Here is a 14,927-nt window from a genome sequence, read left to right as displayed (position 1 = left end):
GACCTCACTCCGTTGCAGCTTATTTACAGGAAAAGTTTATTGAAGATTTCTGCTTCTCATACAGTTCAGCATTGTGGCCGTACGTCTGCCACGTTAGACCGCTGAAGTCCCCTCTGACTCCTCCCCTCTTCCGCACCAACTTAATAGCCTGGCTCTAGACCACCTCTTCCTCTCCTTTCTTTTCCGCAGGGTCTTCCTGCCCCCCTGGGTTCCCTCTCTCCGTGACTCGCCTGAGGCTGAATCCTCTGCCGCCTCTTCCCCCCTCTTTCTGGCTTTAGGGCCGGGCTCCTCCCCTGAGCTCTCTCCACTTCCGCGCGCCTCTACGTTTGAACTTGGCGCGCGTACGTTGCTGCTGACCTTTCTTTCGACCGCTACACCACCCCCTGCTCTGCTCTCCACCCTTTCCGGCTGAACACCCTGCTCCAACCCCCTCTCTCTGTTCTCTCCTAATCCTGCTCCCTCCGAGAGGCTGACGACTCCACCCCCTTTTCTCCGTTCCGGCTGAGACGTCTCTTGTTTCCTCTGTCTTCCACTGGGCTCCTCTCCGCTTCTCCCTTCTCCTCCCCTTTGCTTGATTAAGGTAACCCCCTTTTGAGAATCCTCTGACTCGCTGCTCAGACTCGTGGATTCCCTCAGAATTCCGTCATCTTCTTCCTCATCCTTCTGCCCTTCCTCCCACTCGCTCTCCGTCTCCTCTGTCATCTCCTCCTCTCTCCCAGAAACCCTGACATCCATCCCCCCCTCGAAGCCCCCCCTTCCCCCCTCCCGCTCGCCGGGGACCGGTTGTGGAAACTGCGGCTCTTCGGGGGTAGGCTCAGGATACAGGTCGTCTACGTCAATGTTCTCTGCTGGCAGTTCTGTGTAAGCGTATTCGAAGTCGGGTTCTTCCCCCAAATGCTTCTCAGTCTCTGCTTCCATCGCTACTTCCTCCGGTGCTGCCCGCCAAGGACCTATCAGCCACCTCTTACGCCATTCCTCCTCTGGCTGCTCCTCCCACCAATAAGGGGTTTCCGTGTCCACCCCCGAGCACGATCCCCTGGGCGGGCTTGATTCTGGTGTTCTTTCCTCGGGGGAAGAGAAACCCCTGAACGTGCTATCTGACAATGTGGGTGTGAAAAGCCAGTCATCAAAGTACTCAGCTGGCATGGGTCTATGTGGGAAAAGTGCATGGAACTCTTCTTTCAAAAGGGGTTCGTCTAACTCGTAGCCTGGCACCCAACTATTAGCAGCGGCTGGTGTGCCCTCCCTGGCGAGAAAATATTCAACTCCCTCCTCCCCCCATCTCGAGTCCAGTATCTCTGTGACCTCGTTAAGAGGTTCTGGTCTTGGCGATTCCCCCCTCTCAGGCGCCCTCCTACGTGGCTCTGGGGGTGCTCCTGACTCTTGAAACCTGTGTGGGGTTTTGTAGGGAGTGAGCACCGACCTATGAAAGACCGGGTGCACCCTGGAACCTTCCGGAAGGGCTAGACGAAAAGCCACCGGATTGATCTTAGCCTCAACTTGATATGGCCCTAGCTGCCTGTGTCCTAACTTCTTCTTGGCCAATGACCTGGCCGGCATCGCGTGGGCTGCTAACCACACCCAGTCCCCAACCTGGATGTCCTCTCCCGCCCTCCTGTGCTTATCGGCCTGCACCTTATACGCCTGTTTTGCCAGCTCCAAATGTCTCCGCAGCTCCTCGTGCACCTCTTGCAACTCCGCTGCAAACTGGTCGGCATCTTGAGGCCCCCCCCCTCCTGGTGCCGCAAATCTCGGGAAGGTTCTGGGATGACGGCCATTGTTCGCGAAGAAAGGCGTCACCCCGGTGGAAGCGTGTTTCGTGTTGTTGTAGGCGAATTCAGCCATCGGCAAATAGTCCACCCACGCCGCAGGTCGCTGGTTGGCGTAGCACCGCAGGTACTGCTGCATGATCGCGTTGACCCTCTCCGCTTGACCGTTGGTTTGTGGATGCCTCGCCGATGTCAGGTTGATTTTGACGTGCAAGATGCCCAGAAGCTTTCGCCAGAAAGTGGAAACAAACTGGCGCCCCCTGTCGGACAAGACGGACTGCGGAAGTCCATGCACTCTGAAGACGTGATCGATGAAGAGCTTTGCGGTCTGTTCTGCCGTCGCCACCTTGGCACAAGGGATGAAGTGCGCCATCTTGGTGAACAAGTCCACCACCACTAACACCGCCGTCTTACCTCTGGAGCTGGGCAGGTCTGTAACAAAGTCCAACGCTACCCTCTCCCATGGTTGCTGCGGTGTCTCCAGCGGTTCTAGCAATCCCGCCTGCTTCTGGTGCACTGGTTTGGACCTCTGGCAGATATCACACCTGGCGACGTAGTCCGCCACCTCTCCTCTCATCTGGGGCCACCAAAAGTCTCTAGCCACCAACTCCATCGTCTTCTCTTTGCCGAAATGGCCTGCACTAGGGGCGTCATGCAACTGTTGCAGAACCTTGGCTCGAAGATCGTCGGTGGGCACGTAAAGGGCACCCTTACGAGTCAAAAGTCCATCTTGTAATTGAAACTCATCGTTGTGTCGCGACCCTCCGCGTAGCTCCTCCATCTTAGACTGTGCAAACTGATCCCTTTGCAACGCGCGTCGCACCGCGTCCAGGTCGACTGCGATGGTAGCGCACGTCCACGCCTGCGGTGCGAAAATGTGCTTTGCTGCGATTGGAGCTGCTTCCTCCAAGTATTGCGGCTTTCGGGACAGCGCGTCTGCAATAACATTGGAGTCTCCTGGGATGTATTCTATTTTGAAGTCGAAATCCGCAAAGAACTCCGCCCAGCGCATGTGTCGCTGGGTCTGCAACTTAGCCGTCCGCCAATACTCTAAGTTCTTGTGATCCGTGCGGACCTGCACCGTGTGCTTGGCTCCTATTAAGAAGTGTCGCCACGCTTTGAAAGCTGCATGAATGGCCAACAACTCCCTGTCCCATATGGTATAATTGCGCTCCGTCTTGCTGAGCTTCCGGGAGTAGAACGCACCCGGTCTCCAGTTGCCTTGTGAATCCTCTTGCAAAAGAACGGCCCCAACCGCTCTGTCTGACGCATCGGTCTCTACCCGCATGGGTCTGCCGGGATTCACGTGGAGCAGCTGCTCTTCGGAGGCGAAAAGACCCTTAAGCGTCCGGAAAGACCGCTCCGCTTGTTCGGTCCAGACGAACTTCTTCTTCTTGGAACTGAGGGTGTCAGTGATCGCCGCCGTCGCGTTCGCAAAACCTTTAATAAACTTGCGGTAAAAATTGGCAAAGCCGATGAACCTCTGGACCTCTTTCCGATTTCGAGGGCTTTTCCAGTCCAACAGCGCTTGAACCTTAGCCCTGTCCATGGCCAGTCCCTCGTCGGACAACTTGTAGCCAAGGAAATCAACCTCTCTGACATCAAACTGGCACTTTTCCAACTTGGCGTACAGCCTGTGTTCCTTCAGCCTCTGCAGGACCTCCCTCACGTCCTTATCGTGATCCTCCGGCGATTCCGAGAAAATCAGGATATCGTCGAGAAAGCAGACACACTTTTTGTAGAGGAGACCTGCTAGCACGTGGTGCATAAATGCTTGAAAAACGTGGCTGCCATTTTGGAGGCCGAAAGGCATGACTCTGTATTCGTATGTGCCCAGAGGGGTGAACATGGCGGTCTTCCACTCATCTCCTTTCCGGATGCGGATGAGATTGTAAGCTCCACGTAGGTCCAGCTTGGTGAAAATCTTGCCCCTCCTGACGGTCGCTAAAAGGTCGTCAATCTTGGGCATGGGGAAAGCTTTGGGCTTAGTCAAGCTGTTGATGAACCTGTAATCCACTATAAGCCTTTTTTGGGGCGTGTCCTTCTTCTTCACAAAGAAAACAGGGCTGCCTCCCGCTGCTTTAGATTCCTGGATGAAACCTCGCTTGAGGTTATGGTCTATGAACTCCCGAAGCTCTTGCATTTCGTCCTCCGACATGGAGTACAGCTTGGCAGCAGGCAATTGCGCCCCTGGCACTAAATCAATCGCGCAGTCGTAAGGTCTATGAGGCGGCAACTTGTCAGCTTCCTTCTCACAGAAAACCTCCAAGAATTCCTGGTACTTGTGAGGCACTGTTTGCACCACACCCAGATGCAATGGCTGCTCAGCTTCTCCTCCCTGATCGGTCTGAAAGCAATGCTGAGCACAATACGATGAACAAAAGTTGATCTGCCTCTGGTACCACGCAACCGCGGGACTGTGCCTGTCCAGCCAACTCATGCCTAACACGATGGGTGTGTCCGATAAGTGGGTGACATTGAAACTAATAAGCTCTCGATGGTTGCCAATCTGCATCATCATGGGAGGGGTTTGCTGCACCACTTGCCCCCCCAGCAACTTCCTGCCGTCCACCGTGACCACGTTCAGAGGCGTCGTTGCAGGCAGGAGCGCCATGTTGTGCTGCTTAACGAACTGCAGTCCCATGAAGTCGGCGTTGCTTCCCGAATCGATCGTTATTGGAACCTCGAGGAGTCTCCCATCAGGCAACTGGAGTGTTGCTGTGAGCAGAATTGCCGGTTTGGGAGGCAAAGGGTCCACGCTCTGCAGTGATGCTGGGGGCTTGTCTACAGATCCGCCTGGCTGAGCCCCAGTAGCTCTGCTTCCAGCCAGGCATTGTCGTTTCCCTGAAGCTGCTCCCCTGGTTGCACCTCTGCTGTTACAGTTGCCAGCGCTGCAGTGTGCTTCTGGAGCCTCTGGGGGCACTCTTTCGCCATATGGTGCGCACTGTCACAGATGTAACACTTCCTGGTTCCTCTAGGAGGCTTCGCTTTGGCTGCACCAGGGACAGGGCTCTGGGATGGCTTCTGAGCCCTAGCACCACCAATCTCCATTGGCTCCTCTCTGTCCTTCCCCATTGGCGAGGGGTGCGCACGGCTGAAGTCCCTGTGCACAAAAGGGAGAGTCCTTGCTTGCGCACGCGCTTGGGGCCCGTCCTCCTCATGCCACGGACGCCCCTCATGTCGAATTCCAAGAGCTAAAGCCCGTTGCACCACGTCTTCTAGGGTCTGGGGTCTGTCCCCCCTAGCGATCTCATCCTTGATGGGGGGGCTCAATCCCTCCCAAAAAAGATCTCTGACCGGTTTACTGTCCTTTGGCCAATCTAAGGCGGTGAGCAATGCAAAAAATTTAGAGTGGTATTGGCGCACAGTCGCTTTCCCCTGCCTCAGCCCGTGCATTTGACGGCGCGCAATGTCCACATCCACAGAGGATTGAAAACAAGAATCCATCGCTTTGATGAACGCAGTTGAATCGCGACGGGCCGGTCCATCTTCGCGCCACAAATTGCGTAGCCAAGCCCTGGCCTCCCCATGCAGGTGCGAAACAATGAACCCCACTCTCTCCTCCTCATCTTTAAAATCGTGACGGAGTAAGTGCAGTGCATATACAACGTCCGCTCTGAAATTGGGATAGTCTTGCAAGTTGCCATTAAAATGCGGAACTAGGGCACCCCCCCTCCGTCCAAGCGCAATGCCCTCCGCTCTGGATCCTGGGGCCCCCGCCTTGTCCGCGCGCTCCCACCTTGCCTGCAAATCCTGGCACGTCTTCTCCAAGTCGTCATTCTTCTTCTGCGAAGCAATGACTGCCGATGTGAGAGCGGTAACCTGATCCCGCAATGCAACCAGCTGCTCCTCAGCGCTCATGGCTGCTCCCGTTCGTGAGCTTCGCAAAAAAAAATTTTTTGCTTTCAGAGAGGGGACTTACTGTCACGGCCACCCAGGTCTGGTCCCAGCTCACAAGAGACCTCACTCCGTTGCAGCTTATTTACAGGAAAAGTTTATTGAAGATTTCTGCTTCTCATACAGTTCAGCATTGTGGCCGTACGTCTGCCACGTTAGACCGCTGAAGTCCCCTCTGACTCCTCCCCTCTTCCGCACCAACTTAATAGCCTGGCTCTAGACCACCTCTTCCTCTCCTTTCTTTTCCGCAGGGTCTTCCTGCCCCCCTGGGTTCCCTCTCTCCGTGACTCGCCTGAGGCTGAATCCTCTGCCGCCTCTTCCCCCCTCTTTCTGGCTTTAGGGCCGGGCTCCTCCCCTGAGCTCTCTCCACTTCCGCGCGCCTCTACGTTTGAACTTGGCGCGCGTACGTTGCTGCTGACCTTTCTTTCGACCGCTACACCACCCCCTGCTCTGCTCTCCACCCTTTCCGGCTGAACACCCTGCTCCAACCCCCTCTCTCTGTTCTCTCCTAATCCTGCTCCCTCCGAGAGGCTGACGACTCCACCCCCTTTTCTCCGTTCCGGCTGAGACGTCTCTTGTTTCCTCTGTCTTCCACTGGGCTCCTCTCCGCTTCTCCCTTCTCCTCCCCTTTGCTTGATTAAGGTAACCCCCTTTTGAGAATCCTCTGACTCGCTGCTCAGACTCGTGGATTCCCTCAGAATTCCGTCATCTTCTTCCTCATCCTTCTGCCCTTCCTCCCACTCGCTCTCCGTCTCCTCTGTCATCTCCTCCTCTCTCCCAGAAACCCTGACAGCCTGTATACCTGAAGGAGCGTCTCCACCCCCATTGTTCTGCCCAGACACTGAGGTCCAACTCCGAGGGCCTTCTGGCGGTTCCCTCACTGCAAGAAGTGAGGTTACAGGGAACCAGGCAGAGGGCCTTCTCGGTAGTGGCACCCGCCCTGTGGAACACCCTCCCTTCAGAGGTCAAGGAAATAAACAACTATCTGACTTTTAGAAGACATTTGAAGGCAGCCCTGTTTAGGGAAGTTTTTAATGTTTGAAGTTTTATTGCATTTTTAATATTCCGTTGGGAGCCGCCCAGAGTGGCTGGGGTAAAAAGGTAAAGGGACCCCTGACCTTTAAGTCCAGTCGCAGTCAACTCTGGGGTTGCGGTGCTCATATTATTATTATTTGTGAGTATACTTCTGTGTATGTAACAGGCAAGCTACGTATGTGAGCAAGCATACACACTTTCACACAAAGACTTGTACAAGTGTTGAGACAGCCAACACCTGTGTTCAGTGTAATGTGTGAACAACTCTAATGGAATAATTATCAAAATAAATACTGGGAACTTTAAACATGCTCTCGATTCAACAGCTCTGAAGCAAGAAATAGTCTTTCCTTCCCACTTCTGGTTCTTTCTTTCTTTATTATTTCTCTCTCTCTTTCTCTCTCGCTCAAAAAACAACAACAACACACACACACACACCGGTCTTCTTACACACTTAATAAATTTAAGGTGCCAATGGGTTCTTTCAAAGCAAAAACAGGAAGTTTCCACTCTTTCAAGTGGTTTGCTAAACCCCAGCATTAGTTTCAACAGGGAGCTTCAAAAGCCTGGAATTCACATTTAACACTAGTAATGCTTATAAACACAAAATAGACATATATATTACAGATAAGATTCTTTGAGCGAGTCCCTGCGGCTATTATGATTTAGTTAGTGCTTCCTTCCATGTACTAAAAGACACGCAGAGAGTTCTCTCTGGAACAGAAGGGGTGGGGGACAGATGTCTGCTGCTAGAACTTACGAAAGCGCAGGAAAGAAGATAGACAGGATGGGGCTGGGACAAATTCTAAACCACCAAGGAAGCGTTTTATTATGGGTTGGGAGAAGAAAGGCCAGGCTCCCAGAGCTCACCCAACTGCACTAGCAAGTCAAGCAGCGACTAAGGTAGAATGAAACTGATGCACCTTATCAATTGTGCTTGGTTTGTTTGGTCTGTGTTTTGTTAAAAATAATTAAAAAGCAAATGGAGGGGAGTATTTTGTTGTGAGCGCCTATATGGAAGCCTGCAATCCAAGACCTTGCAATAGGACAGGTAAACAACAAAAGCAGCCTCTGGCAACCTGGTGCTTTCGGACAACACAGTTTGCCAATGTGATGCTCTTCTGATGTTTTATACTACAACCGCTTGTTTTGCCCTACATCAACGCAAAGGATTGCATTGAAACATTGCTACAGATGAAGTGAAAGCAAAACAAGCTCACCAATGTTTGCAAAACATTGAGGCAGTTATACCGTTCGTCACTGGAACCAAAGTTTTATTAGGCAACGTTTGTCGATATAGGGACACGGGTGGCGCTGTGGGTTAAACCACAGAGCCTAGGACTTGCTGATCAGAAGGTCAGCGGTTCGAATCCCCGCAATGGGGTGAGCTCCCGTTGCTCAGTCCCTGCTCCTGCCAACCTAGCAGTTCAGAAGCACGTCAAAGTGCAAGTAGATAAATAGGTACCGCTCCGGCGGGAAGGTAAACAGTGTTTCCGTGCGCTGCTCTGGTTTGCCAGAAGCACCTTAGTCATGCTGGCCACATGACCCGGAAGCTGTACGCTGGCTCCCTTGGCCAATAAAGCGAGATGAGCGCCGCAACCCCAGAGTCGGCCACGACTGGACCTAATGGTCAGGGGTCCCTTTACCTTTACCTTGTTGATATGCTGTTAACTTTACCATTTGGCATGCCTAAATTGTAGTTCCAGAAAAACAGTAAAGAGCCTGTGCAAATCTACCCAAATACATATTGTAAAGCACTTTGCAACATCAAGAAGTAAACACAGTAGTAGCAACAGGATTCTTCTCTGACTCTCTGTCGTCACTCAGAGTCCAAGCTAAAATCGGATTTAAGCTTCTTTCCGCAAGTGATGGCTATACAGATGGCAAGACATACAGAAGCCCACATGCCAAGAATTTGAAAGAGAAGGAAGCATACTAATTTGCTCTCTAGTGCAATTTAAAATTGGCAACACATCCTCCAAACAAAATAGTTCTTCATGCAACAGGATGGATTTTGTTTGCATATGGCATGCAAATACTAAAAGTGTGGGGGGGGGGTTGGGGGGAGTGTATGCTACTACATTTGCACACCCTTTCTGAATACTGGAAACAGACAATGCTCATCAACTGACCTAGTGCATAGGAAGGAATGGGGTCTCCTGTACCCTGATGAGAAGGTGGCACAGCTTTTATCACACTTGCAGTATAATAACATCCCTCTTCTACACAACTATTAAAGATACAGGAGCCCTGGCTACAATTATTAAGGGTACAAGAGTCCTGGCTTCAACGTGTCTGGTCACCCTAAGTCTGCATAATGGATACAAGCCAGTTAAAGTTAAGCACTATCCCTGCATGATCAGTGTTGTACAAGCCAACACACACAAAAAAAAATAGAGAGAATGAGGGGAAAGGAAGGTTTTAATAAAATGAGGCCAGTGTCAGTCAACTGCAATTTTAACCCCATTTTTACTGGGCAGCAAGACCCATTGAATTCAACAAGACTAAGTTCTGAGTAGACAATAGGACTGTGTTCAGTGAGGCTGAGGGTACGTTATTTCATATGTGGTGGACCTGTAAAAGGGTAAAAGTGTATTGGGAAATAATTTGTAATGAATTGAAAACAATGTTTAAAAGTACCAGAGTCCTTTTCGTTGGGCATAATTCAGACAGAAATTCCCAGATGTCAAAAAAAGTTATTTATGTATGCCACTACGGTGGCCCATGTTTGGTTAGCCCAAAAATGGAAAACGAGTGAGGTCCCAACAAAAGAAGAATGGCAACTTAAACTGATGGAATATGCACAGCTTGCATACCTAACATATAGAATAAGAGAACAAGAAGAACACACGTTTCAAGAAGATTAGAAAATGTTTATTGAATATACGGTGGGAAATTGTGTACACTTGAAAATGTTGGCAGCATTAAGATAAATTCAACAGCATAAATAAGTTTAGATGGATGTAATAATGGAATACTGAATGGTTTAGTTTAGGTAAAATATGCAGGGGTTTATGTTATGCAAAATGAACCATGGAAAGAGAAGAGAAGTCACTGATATTTAAAGGTTGTTTAAATGAATATTCTATAATGTAAAACAGGAAATTTAATTTTAAATTTTTTTTAAAAAGGACTGTGCTCTAAGATGACCAAATACAGTGGAGCCTTGGGTTATATTGCCTCCGGCTTACGTCACCCTTGGCTTGCAACTGGCACAAAACCGGAAGTACCAGAATGGGTTACTTCCGGGTTCGCGCCGTTCACACACGCGCAGAAGTGCTAAATTGCGCCGCACACGTCCGCAGATGCGATGCTTTGGGTTGTGTTGTTTTCCAGTTGCAGCAGGGCCTCTGGAACGGATCCCCACCGTAACCCAAGGTTCCACTGCATCCTTTTTTCTAAACTAAATTTTGTTCTGTAGAACAGTCATTCATTTTTGCCTCATTTTGTAAAAAAAAATTCCTCCTCCCTGTTTCCATAAAGCAGATGCCTAGCTATTTTATTTCATTACTTTGAAAAGACTAATCTAAAGATGTCAAGGATTGGACCTTGGACCTGCTGCATGTAAGGCAGATGTTGTACCATGGAGCTTTAGTCTTTCCCAATGCTTCGGTAAGCAAAAAAGTTTTTAGAATACTTGGAAAACATAAAATAGACTGTTCCACATGACGGGAGCCACCATACTAAAGACCCTGCCAATTCATGAATCGGGAAAGTCGACTGTACCCCCATGCGAACCAATGCCGTAATAAAGCTCTTTATCCAAATGTTCAGAGGATCATCTGTGAATAGCACAATGCACCTCCCATAGGCTTCAGATCACTATTGTGCAGATCCATTAAAAAAAAAATGTGTGTGCATAGAAATTGTAACTAAATTTGCTACAGATCTAATGGAAATGAATTGCTTGATGCTCCATGGGGAGGCTCAAATCTCAAAATGAGTTATCTGCTCTTTGGCAAGCCTTTGGTTGCTTCTCGGTGAGCAGGTATATTTGAGTCGCTTCTGAATTTTATACGTCCACTTTGCAACTTCAAAGAACGTTAAAATTCCTAGTGTGTGAGATGGAGCCTTGGCTGAAGCGAGATTGAATGAGCGGCCTCTAGTGGCCAAAGTTTAACGCAGTTTTGTAGAAATGACTTTTAAAAAATAAATGCAGGACAAACCATTTGTTAACATAAACAACAACTATTACACAACAATAAAAAAACCCTGTACCCGTTTCATCTGCTGGTGGATTATTGGAGCTCACTTCAGCATTCAGCTTTATTTTAAGACGGTTTTGCAACACATTTCTACCCCAAGCACAGGTTAAAGACCATTTCCCAGATTTTGTTTTAAAATGGGTTGAACTAGATTGTCCTTCCAACTCTACAATTCTATGAATCTATGTGCAAATGCAAAATACTCTAATTTATACATAATAGCCTCAACGTTAGCCATATCTAGACTTGGGACAAACTCCCAGTCCTTCACACACACCCCCTGAGGCTCTGGAGCCACACCCCAAAGTTACACAATTGGTTCACACATATATAGGCACACACCAAATGCTAGATCACTACCCTGTATTATCATGCAATGTGTGCACCAGAACTGGTCAGCACACTACTATCCAGCATAGGATATGCCCGTATTTTTTCAGACACACACTGAGTGAAGGAGCAAAGGCCATCTCTTTTTTTTTATTCAGTTAACAGAATATCAAAAACTCTTTTAAAACCCCAAAATCAAATGCATAGTGCATATACCTAGACACAACAATACAGCAACACCTAATCTTTTTGCAGAGTAACAGTCTGCCATGGCTACTAACCCTGTGGAAAATTTTGAAAAGAGCATTTCAACTGTAACTCATAATTTAGATAGTTTTGGTTGGATAGTTTAAGGCAAAGGGGATACAGTACTTCCATTTGCTAACAAGGCTTGTCCCAGAGGGATGCACGTTTACTGTTGCAAACGGTTCCGAAGTTTCCAAAGGGGCATAGGAAACATTTAAGTAAATAAACAACAAAACAACAAATCATTGAGACAACTGCTCAGCATCCCCCCACCCCGCCCTTCTCCTGATCTTTCAAACCACCAAAACGCACAGGCAAATAACGCGCACACACAAACACACACGAGTCATTCGAGGCACTTTCCACCGTTTTGCAGCCTCGACTGAATCGCCCCTGCATTGCTTTTTGTTAAAAACAAGCAATTCCCCAACAGCACACACTTTTTGACGGGATTAACAGCTTGACAGCCCCGGAAAACTCTCTGCAAAAAAGCAAAACAACAAACCCAAACTTTGGGCTGTTGCTGCTGTTTGCTTTCAAAGCGGCACAAGCATTGAGTCGATAACCTCCCCACCCCCAAAAATAAAGAAATAAAGCGCCCCATAGCTTTTGCAAGGCAGAAATGGACGGCTGCTTGCTGTTGAAAGAGCTTTCTCATTGAGTGCCTTGTATCTTTTAGAGGTAGGGAAATTGACTCTCACCTCCGCTACAGCCGTGCAAACCCCATCAGGAGCGAAGAGGGGAGGGGGCCAAGCCTGGACCGGCCTCCCCCTCCAGCAGTAGCAGCAGCAGATGAATAGAGCCAGGAGAGGAGGCTGTGCTTTGCTTACTCGCTCGCTTTCTTGCTTTCTGCGCCCTTCATAACCTGTTGCTGCTGCTGCAGTTTCTACAGCCTCATTGCACCGGGCAGAGACACAGAGAGATGCGGGCTTCAAGAGCTGGCCGCGGGATTGGCTGGCCTGAAGCGACAACCAGAGAGCGGCTCCAGGGGCTGCAGGTCCCGCCTCCTTCGCTCTGACCACGCCCCCCTCCGAAGGCGGTCTTCTCCTCCCGCCCCCTCCTCTCCGCTGCAGCCGAAGCGTCTCCGGGAAAACCCGAAGCACCGCCGGCGCTGAAAACCCGGCAAGTCCGGGAGTTCGAGACCCGGGAATTCAACCCGGGGCGCTAAATATTATTCGAAATGCAGAAGGCAACCGGGGAGGGTAGTGCGAGACTTAAAACAGCATGCTCCGGAAAGGACACCACTTTCATTAAGCCAGTGGTTTTTTTTAATGGCATACCCCTAAACATTTTATGAATCTTTGTACTTTTGTCCATTTCCTGTATTTATTTTTCCCGAAAATTGTGATTTTCTTGAGTCAAAATGAGAGCACCCCTAAACATTTTTTTAAGGAAAAAACAACAACACACTGCATTAGGCTAAGCAAAGTTCACCGGGAGTTAAAGCCTGACACTGGTTTTCAGTGTTCAACTTCAGCTATGGAAAGTGCTCCTGAGCATGTGCAGAATATACCCCTTCCTCCTATGAAGCAACCCTACCTGGCTTCAAGAGCAAAGTTTCCAGGTCAAAATAGACCCCCTGTTTTCCAGCTGCTCATGTTGCCCTATCTCAGGGTTTCACACAAAGGCCCAAAGTTTTAGCCTTTTCCTCCGTGCTTCCCCCACTCCAAAGTTTAAACCCGGGTTTCCCAAACTCTGATCTCCAGCTATTTTTGGACTACAACTCCCATCATCCCTAGCTAGCAAGACAAGTCTTCAGGGATGATAGGAATTGTAGTTGAAAAACAGCTGGAGACCCGAGTGTGGGCAACCTTGGTTTAAAACTATCCCCTATTTAAGGTTCCTCTTTTATGAACTGGGAGATGTGGGGAAGGAGAGAGGCACCAATATGGGCATAGTAAATCTGTTTTAAAAGAAGTAATAAGAAGGTGGCAACTCTGCATTGAACATTAGCTGGTCTAAATAAACATTGTTTTTTCGAAAGATGAGCTCAAAAAAGCAAACATCCACGGCAGTGACAGATACCACTTGGGTAATGTACGCATTCCTGCTTGCTCCAGCTCCTGTGCTCTCCCACTGCTGGTGTTTGAAGCCAAGTGCGCATGACGTTTGCCACAATCCTTTTTTTTGTTGTTTCTTCAGAAACACACCTGGTTGAGGCACTTTCCCTCACAGCAGCTTCCATCCAATTCCAAAATCTCAGCTGTGGTTAGGCTGAGGTGTGTACTTCTGAGGCAGCCATTGCAAATGTGCAGATGTCAGTTTCACTGAATAGCAGTTTGGCTTCAGGAAATCAGGTCGTGCGCATCAGGCGACAACTTCCCCACTCCCTCCCTCTCTGGTGCATGCAGGGGGGAAAAAAACAACAACGTGACTTAAAATGCAGTGTGGGAATAGTAACACTTTCCCCAAAATGGAAAGGAGCAGGAGTCCCAGCAAAGGAAGAATGGATACAAAAACTTATGGAATACAATTGTACCTCGGGTTGCAGACGCTTCAGGTTACAGATGCTTCAGGTTACAGACTCCGCTAACCCAGAAATAGTACCTCAGGTTAAGAATTTTACCTCAGGATGAAAACAGAAATCATGTGGTGGCAGCGGGAGGCTGCACAGCCGGAGCACAATTTCTGTTCTCATCCTGAAGCAAAGTTCTTAACCCGAGGTAATATTTCTGGGTTAGCGGAGTCTGTAACCTGAAGCGTATGTAACCTGAAGCGTATGTAACCCAAGGTACCACTGTAGGGAGAAACTTGTGCTCTATATAAGGAACAAAGTGAATAAACATGAGATTGTAGATATGTTCTTCCCAGTTATATGTTTATGAAAGCAAAGTTATTTTGATAGTAAAGTTCTCTTGAATATAAAGAGTGGACATTGCATATCATCAAAATATACTGTAATTACACAACATCTACTGTATTTAAGGCAACCTGTTGGAAGGCTAGAATAGCTCCGGTATTTCCAAGTTAAACCCCCTGCTTTTAACAGCTTTCTTTTCATAGAGCCAGCTATGAAGAGATGCTGAAGGCAGCAATATTTTTGGGATGTGTCAACAGCGCAATACATAATTTAAAATGTGTGCTTGCTCAGAGCAGCAAAGTTACTCAAATATGTCTTCCGTTAGGAATTTCAGCCTCCCTTTCCAGCTGGGACGAGGCGCCACTTTGGACAATGTTATGCCCTTTGTTGGAACAGCACTGGGAACAAAACAAATCCATCTCTTGGCTTACTTCAAAGATTTCACTGGCACAACTTGGGGCCGACAGAAATTTTGAACGTTCTGTTCCATTAGGCTGACAGTCTCATTCGCATCTCTCTCTTTCTCTCCAGCACCCTCACCTCAAGCTATATGCATGGAGGGCAGCAGACTGAAAAGCAAGATGACAAAGACGGTTTTGTGGAGATCTCAATCATAGGTAAAGTAAAGTGGCCCCTGACCATTAG

At 48.8% G+C, this 14,927-nt stretch overlaps 1 protein-coding gene across 1 annotated transcript in view; it reads right to left on the bottom strand.

The window, feature by feature from the left end:
• The window catches only part of AFF1 (ALF transcription elongation factor 1), a 149,073-nt gene extending 136,656 nt beyond the window's left edge, over positions 1-12,417 (bottom strand). Inside the window, exon 1 of the mRNA XM_081924798.1 lies at positions 12,184-12,417. The gene's annotated coding sequence lies outside the window, so the exon portion shown is untranslated. The remainder of the gene's footprint in view (positions 1-12,183) is intronic.
• Between the last annotated feature and the right edge of the window lie 2,510 nt (positions 12,418-14,927).

The sequence above is a fragment of the Podarcis melisellensis genome (assembly GCF_964234715.1).
Source record: "Podarcis melisellensis genome assembly, chromosome: 9".
Taxonomy (NCBI): domain Eukaryota; kingdom Metazoa; phylum Chordata; class Lepidosauria; order Squamata; family Lacertidae; genus Podarcis; species Podarcis melisellensis.
This window is presented reverse-complemented; position numbering and strand designations above follow the sequence as displayed.